The following is a 7132-nucleotide window of genomic DNA, read 5'->3' as shown; positions in this document are numbered from 1 at the left end:
GATGCTCACTGGTGGGGCCCTGCTCGCCCACTCCATGCCTCTGAACTGGCCATCTTTCTCATTGCACCCTGACCCCTGACATCCCTGCCAAACTCAGGACAGACCCTGGACTGGCCACTGCAACCTTTAACCCACCTCGAGGCTGTTCTTCAGGGCCGACCCCAGGATGAAGGGCTGCCGGCTTGATCTGCACCGGGTTACAAGTGAGCAAGAGGCTGGGAAGGGGCACTGACCGGGCCCTTGCAAGAGGACAGAGTCGTTCACTGGGCTCCCTGCGCACATTGGCCTCTGGGCTGTGTCTGGGGTCTGAGTGCAGAGAAAGTGGGGAGTCAGAGGCCCAGGGCTTTCTCCAAAGTGGGCCCTCAGCAAATAGTTTTATTAAGGTTAATAACAACGTGCTAAGTGCTCTAAACCCAGAGTTGCAGGACACAGCTCTCATTTATCCCATTTTACAGATGCAAACATCGAGGCTCAGAGCACTTATGTATGTCACTTGCTTGAAGTCAAACGAAGGTGGCAAGTAGCAGTGGCTAGATTAGCTCCACAGCCCTGCGTTGAGGTTGTAGGTGCCCTGATCCTTCCTTGGAGCACTGACGCCCTGTGAAAACTGGGGCTCAGAGAGGGCAAGGGCCTGGCTGGTAGTAAACACAGGCAAGAGTAAAACCCAAACTTGCATGACACCCCCAAAGGCCCACTCTACCCCACTCTCTTGCCATCTCATCTATGTTCCTCCTGGAACTCAACAAAAGCCCTTTACAGGTACGGAAGCCAAGGACTCCCAACGTCCAAGGACTCCTGGCCAGCAGGCAGCAGACCCAGTGAGACACTCAGTCCTCCCTCCTGCCATCTGGCAAGAGTCATGCTGGGTGGGTGCCAGTGATTCCCCTCCTGGCAGCTGGATCATGCAGCCCAGCCAAGAGGTAGTAGTGTTGAATAAGCAGGACCTGGGGGACTTGGAGGCGAGTGACCATGCCCTGGGGGATGGGGCAGCAGCTGCAGTGGTCTGCCCCAAATCACTGGGCCAATGCCTTAGAGGGGTGGGACACAGACTGGTCAAGCCCTCCTGAGCAGTGCCTTCCCATTACCTGCAAAGGGGGATGCAGCCATGCTTGGGTTCCGTGGAGGTTTAAATTCCACTTTGCCATTGCCCAATGAGATGCATCTGGGTGGGGGTGGTCCCAGGACTACAAGGGGTTCACTGCTACCCCACCTCTAAATACATACATCCAGGGGCTTCCCTGGTGGTCCAGTGGTTAAGACTTCACCTTCCAATGCAGGGGGTGCAGGTTCGATCCCTGGTCAGGGAGCTAACAAGTTCAATAGACTTTAAAAATGATCCATGTCAAAAAAAATCTAAAAAAAAAAAATACATAAATACATACATAGATACATCCTTAGATGGGGAACTCATTACCTTGTGTGGTCACCCTTTTGATCTAATGCATCTGCAACTGTTGGGAAGTTCCTCCTAGTATCTGGCTGAAACCTTTTTCTCCCTGCAGCTTTCCTCACATGCTCCAGGTATGTCCCTACAGAGTTGGCCAGAAGCCAGGTAGAGAGGGCGAAACGGAGGAGACCAGGCTACTGGGCCCTATGGCAGTGGTCTCGGGGTAGAGACCATCTCTCCTGCACTCTGTTTCTGACCCCCATCTGCAGCCTGGGTCATGGTGGGTCTTCGTGGAACTGGCACTGCCTGTCCCAACCCTCCATGCAGCTGGTGAACCAGCTTGACGGCAGACAGGTCTCTGAAAGCCTGTCAGGAGGGGGGGAGGTAGGGATGAGGGGGGATGGAGGGAGTCCTCACTTGGGCCGATTTTGGTGCACAATTCTCCCCTTTGCCCTCTCAGCAGAGGTCTGTCCAGCCCCTCTTGCCACCATCAGCAACTGTGTGGGAAAGGGGTGGTGCTGGGCCACAAGGTCATTGTGAGAGGAGGGGCTGCAGGAGAACCAGGGCCCAATGCCCTTGGAGAGATCCACAGAGAACTTTGGGCTAATTAAATCCACTCCTAAATATAGGAAAGGGTCTGCCATGCTCTGGAGAGGGACCCTTCATTCTGCCCGCCCAGAGCTTCAAGCAATATCCCTGTGCCAGGGTGCCAAATGGCTGTCACTTCTAACGCTGGTGACACCTCCAGTGCCAATTCCAGTCAGTTGGCTGTGGCTGCCTGGCTCTGAATGGCTGCTAGGGGTTGATTTGTCATGTATGCCAGGGTACAGGGGAACCCAATGTGGTACCAGTGGTGAATTCTGGCCCCAAATCATTTCCATTTCTTTGTTCTGACCAAGGAAATTTTGGGTGAACACAGTGGACCCCTGATGTGGGTGGATAAGACATGAATGTCTCTCCCCCCTCCGGCCCCCCCAATTAGCACTGTGGTGGGCCATGTGGCTCTGTGCAGCCTTGGGGAATATGGTGAGCTGAGGATCTGGTCATCTCCAGGTGCAACCAGAGCAAGAACGGCTTAGAACCACGCACGAGCCAGGGTCACTGGTCAGGGACCCCCTGAAACAAGCCCCAGTGGACAGCATCCACACTGGTGCCCCCTGCACCCCAAAGTTACCTGGAGCTGGCCTAGGGTTGTGGTCCCATTTGTGGTCATGTGTGTGCCCTGTGTCACTGCAGGGACCAGGTGGCTGCTCTCCACCTGGCAGGGAAATGTAACCTGTGCTAAACCCAACTCGGGTGGCTGAGCCCCACAGGGATCCTGCATGACCCCAGGTAGGGTGGAGGAAATGGACACCAGAAAGTGGGGGAAATGAACACACAAACTTCTCCTCCCCAGGCCCAGACCTGTGGCCTTTCGGTGAGCCGCGTGAGGGAGGCCAGTCCCTGGGGCCCTGCAGGATGGGCTGAGCCCACGGTGTCTGTCGAGTCATCCCTGACCGAGGAGGAAAACCGCTGTTCACCGAGGGGTCCCTTTCTACCCTTGAAAAACTGCCAGCCCCACCCACTCCGGCCTCTACAGTGGGAACCCTGGGGCAATGAGGGTGGGAGAGCGCCCGGGCCCCGGAGTCAGATGGACTGGGTTGGAGCCCCGGTGACGTAAAGCTAGTGAGAACCTCTCTGAGCCTCGGTTTCCCGTCTGTAAAATGGGAGAGCAGCAGAACGCTCCCTCGCGGATTGTGGGGAATACAACTGACGCTGAAGGGAGGGCGTGGCGCCCAGCGCCGGGCCAACAGCAGGCGCTGGAGCAGGATACCTGGGAACTGGGGGTAGTGATAGAGGCGACCCGGCCCGAGTCCGGTGATGGGGCACCGGGCCTGCTCCCTTCCCCACTCGGGCCGGACAGTCCGAGAACGTCCTCGAAGGCGACCGGGAGGGGGCGACCCGCCGGAAAAGGCGGGCCGCGGCCCGGGCTTCAGCCGCAGAGGTCCCGGCAGGTGCCCGGCCCTCCGCTACTCCACGAGGGGCCGTGGTCGGTAGAGACGGACAGCCGGAGCGCCCAATGGCAAGCCGGTGTCTCCTCGCGCCCGCCCAATCGGTGCCGGCTGCCGGGCCTCCCGACCAATGGAAACACTGGCGGCGGCGGGGCGGGGCGACGGTCGCCGCGCCGGCAGGCCCTCTTTGCGCACGGGCCGCGAGAGGGGTGGAGGGCTGGCTCGGGCTGCGCTGGGCTCGGGGCGTGAGTCCTGCACCGGCGCGAGCGGAGGCCCCGGGACAGTCACTTGCGCCCGCCCGGGGACGCTGCGCGCCGAGGGACCCGGGGAAGCCCATCTGGGGCGGGGGCCGCGCTGCGGCGCCGCCCACGCCGTGCTCCAGGTAGGCTCGGGCCGGGGACCGGGGTCGGGGCCGGGATCGGGGCTGCGGGATGGGCAGGGGCCCGAATCGAGGTCCGGGCAGGGGTCAAGGCCGGGGGTCCAGCCCGGCTCTGCTCCACCCGCACCGATCCCGCGCCGCGGTGCGCAAGACCCCGGACCGACGGGGGCGGGTCCCTTTGTGCGCAGCCTCGGGTCCTGCCTGACCGGCCGTGCGCCTCGGTCCGCGCGCCCCTCAAGCCTCGGCCCAACATGAGCCGTGTCCTCCCCCTGTTCGACCGGGTGCCTGGAGCTGGCGCCGCGCAGCCACGGAAACTTTCCATCGGCCGGAGGGGCCCGGGGCAGGGGAACTTTCCTGGGGCGGCGCGCCGCCGGGAAGCACCGGCACGGCCTGGCCGAAGGATGTCCCGGCGCCGCGCTGCTCCCGCCGCCCAGAGGACGAGGGAGGGAAAGCTGCCTGGGGTTTCTGCCCGGAGCCCCAACCTGGGTCCCCCTCCTCGCCACCCCTGCGCCCTGTCCCCTGGCTGAGGCGTGTCCCCTCCACTCGTAGTGGGACTCGGCCCAAGTTTGCCGTGGTGTTACCCTGGGCGGGCAGCTGGAGATCCCCAGCCTTCCTATTTTAATCTTAAATAATTAAATATTGGGTTATTACAATATGTCACCGTTTCTAACGTCTGCATAACGTGTCCCAGTGGAAACGGAACTCGGGGACTCCAGCGGCCTTTCCCTTTAGACCCAGGCGTGTTTAGGAACAAGGAAAAGAAAAGAACTGCCCCAAGGATTTCATTCTTTAGGATCGATTCATTGTATAACCCCTCACTCACACCCCTTTCCCGAGTCACCGAGCAGGGCACACGCCGGGTCAGGGTTTATGAACCCAGGGGGTTGGATGGTGACCGGCTTAGCACCTGTGGGGCAACCTCCCCCATGAGGACACACACAGGGCTGCACTGGGAACCTCCACTTCCAGGTCCAGGCTGCCAGAGGTCTGCCCACCCCAAGCAGGTCCCACCTGTCCTGGGCTCAGTGTATCTGGACCTGGGACAGTGCTGGACCCACAGCAGTCAGTTCCCGAGCAGGTGGTCTGGACCTGGGGTCTGGCCACAGCGTGTGGGGCTGTGAATTGGGCACTCGTGCTTTCCCCCAGCCTTGCCCTGTCCCATCCACAGTACCCTGTCTGTTCCCTGCCGCCCCATGCCCCCAACTCTGAGGTCCACTGGCACCCAGCATAGGACTGGGCACAGAGCACTTGCTGTGCTCAGGACTCTGGTCCTGGCCTGGGGAGGAGGTCACATAAGCACAACCCGGCCAGCCCTCACCCAACTCTCATCATGGGCACAGGTGCCTGTTGACCAGGTGCTTCCTGGGTGAGCTGGGCCAGCCCTCAGTCCTGCCAGGTTAGAGCTGCCCCCCAATCTGGGCTGTGTGCCTCCCCCAGGGTGGCCCCTCAGGGGTCCCTTTGCACCTCCCAGTTTCCACGGGGGCTGCGCCTCCATCCCTCTTTGTGCTGCACAAGGACTCAGGTGGGTTCACTCCCCTTCATCCCAGGAGACAGGCCTGGGACCACGAGCAGTGGGATCCTGCACTTCCAAGAGGAGCCAAGAACTGTAGCGCAGAGAGGGGTGGGGACACAAGGCCCAACAGAGCCTCGGCCAGCCCCTAGCATGTGCCCTGGGCTGGCATCAGCAGAGGGAGGGAGGGGGCAGAGCTGGGGTGCTGTGGGATGCCAGGGAGGCAGCGAGGGGTTCTGGGACTTTCCCCAGCAGTGGCTCGGGTCGGGGAAGGCACCTGTTCCCTTGCTGCCAGCTTCCATCAAGACTAGGATGAGGTCTCGGCCACTCTGCAGGAGCCCCGGAATCAGAGAGTAACCAAGAGAGACTCAGGGTCAGGAATTCCTTCCTGTGGCTTCCTGAATGGGAGAGCTGCACAGCTCAGCCTATTTCACAGGTCGGAAAGAAGAGCCCAGAGCTGGTGGACATCCACATCACCTACAGGGCCCCCAGCCCGGGCTGTGTGTGTGTGAGGCACAGCGCTTACCACTGCCCCAGTGGACCCTGAGGGGCCAGCGGCCTCTAGCAAAGCAGCAACAAGCTGAGTGCAGCCACCAGAGGGCACCCAGGACTGCCATGGCCAGCAAGACTGGCTCCACCCAGCCTCCCCCAGAGGTGGGGACTCTTTCCGAGGCACCCGCCAAGGCATCCGCTGGGAGGCTGGAGTTCTGCTTTCTCCAGGCCCCCTGTTCAGGGTGGGGAGCTGGAAAGGGGCAAGGACCCTGGGCAACGCCCCTCAGTACCCTGTGCCCTCACCGCCTCGGTACAGCAGAGGGAGGCTGAGGGCTGGGTGGCAGGGTTGTTGAGCACAGGCTCCAGCAGGGACCGTGGAGGTGGGGTCCTCCTTCAGGCATGTGCCCTAGGTGCCTCCCTGGCCCCCATAGGCCATCTTGCCACTGCCCAGGGGTCCGGGCAAGGTCTGTGCATCTGCCACTCAGCGCAGGGCTGTGCCTCTCTCTGTCTCAGTGTCCTCTGTAAAACAAGGGTGCAGCCAAAGTGGCGCCTTTTCAAGATGTGCCCAGAGTGACCAGCAGCCTGGGAGGGCACGTCAGGATTTGCTGTGGTGGAGCAGGACTCAAGGCTCGAGTGCAGAGCGAGCTCTCAGTCAGGCCGGCCTGACCCTCACCCAGGCTCCTCACCACCCACTGCGGCCCTGAGCTGCCTGCCCAGCATCCCGCCAGCCTGGGCCCTGTCCCTCCGCCGGACTTGGTTTGTGCGCATGGGGGCTGCCTCGTTGTGTCAGACATCTGTGGTCTGTGCTGTTCTGGCTCTTGGCCAGCGCTTGCAGAGGCCTCCTGCCCCAGTCGGGGACACAGCAGGCCTTTTCAAGGCTGGGGGTGGGTCCCTTGACCCCGAGGCTCTTGGTGCAGGGTCCTTGGCCAGGACCAGCTCTGAGGGATGCTAGAAAGGGCTCCCTGAGACAGGTACTCCCACCCTCTCGGCACAAATCCCATCAATGCTTCTACCTTCCTATCTCAGACCTGTCCATCTGTCTGTCCACGGCCCCAGGGCTCTTATGAGGTTCTGTTCCCCCCACCTCCCATCTGTACAGTGCTGCTGAGATGAGGCGCCCTGGGGACACAGACCCCACCTCACGTCCCACCACCACCCTGCATCCCCAGACCCTCCCTGCCCCCCTGCTCCCACCCTCCTGCAGGAAGCTCCTTCAGGCCCCCTCCCCACCTGCAGCCCTGCAGATGCCCTCCCACCCCCCACACTGGCATTGACTCTCGGCCCTCCTCTGAATTTGTGGAGTTATTGGCCTGCTGGAGTCCCACGAGGCGGGAGCCACATTCTTCCTGTGGCTGGATTGGGGGGAGTGTGTC

At 61.5% G+C, this 7132-nt stretch overlaps 1 protein-coding gene across 2 annotated transcripts in view; it reads left to right on the top strand.

The window, feature by feature from the left end:
* Positions 1-3532: 3532 nt before the first annotated feature.
* ARVCF (ARVCF delta catenin family member) overlaps positions 3533-7132 on the top strand; it is a 36145-nt gene continuing 32545 nt past the window's right edge. The window contains exon 1 of one of the 2 annotated variants that reach the window (XM_082640523.1): positions 3533-3760. The gene's annotated coding sequence lies outside the window, so the exon portion shown is untranslated. The remainder of the gene's footprint in view (positions 3761-7132) is intronic. The other variant, XM_082640524.1, reaches the window with a different exon arrangement.

The sequence above is a fragment of the Mesoplodon mirus genome (assembly GCF_964341445.2).
Source record: "Mesoplodon mirus genome assembly, chromosome: 13".
Taxonomy (NCBI): Eukaryota; Metazoa; Chordata; class Mammalia; order Artiodactyla; family Ziphiidae; genus Mesoplodon; species Mesoplodon mirus.
This window is presented reverse-complemented; position numbering and strand designations above follow the sequence as displayed.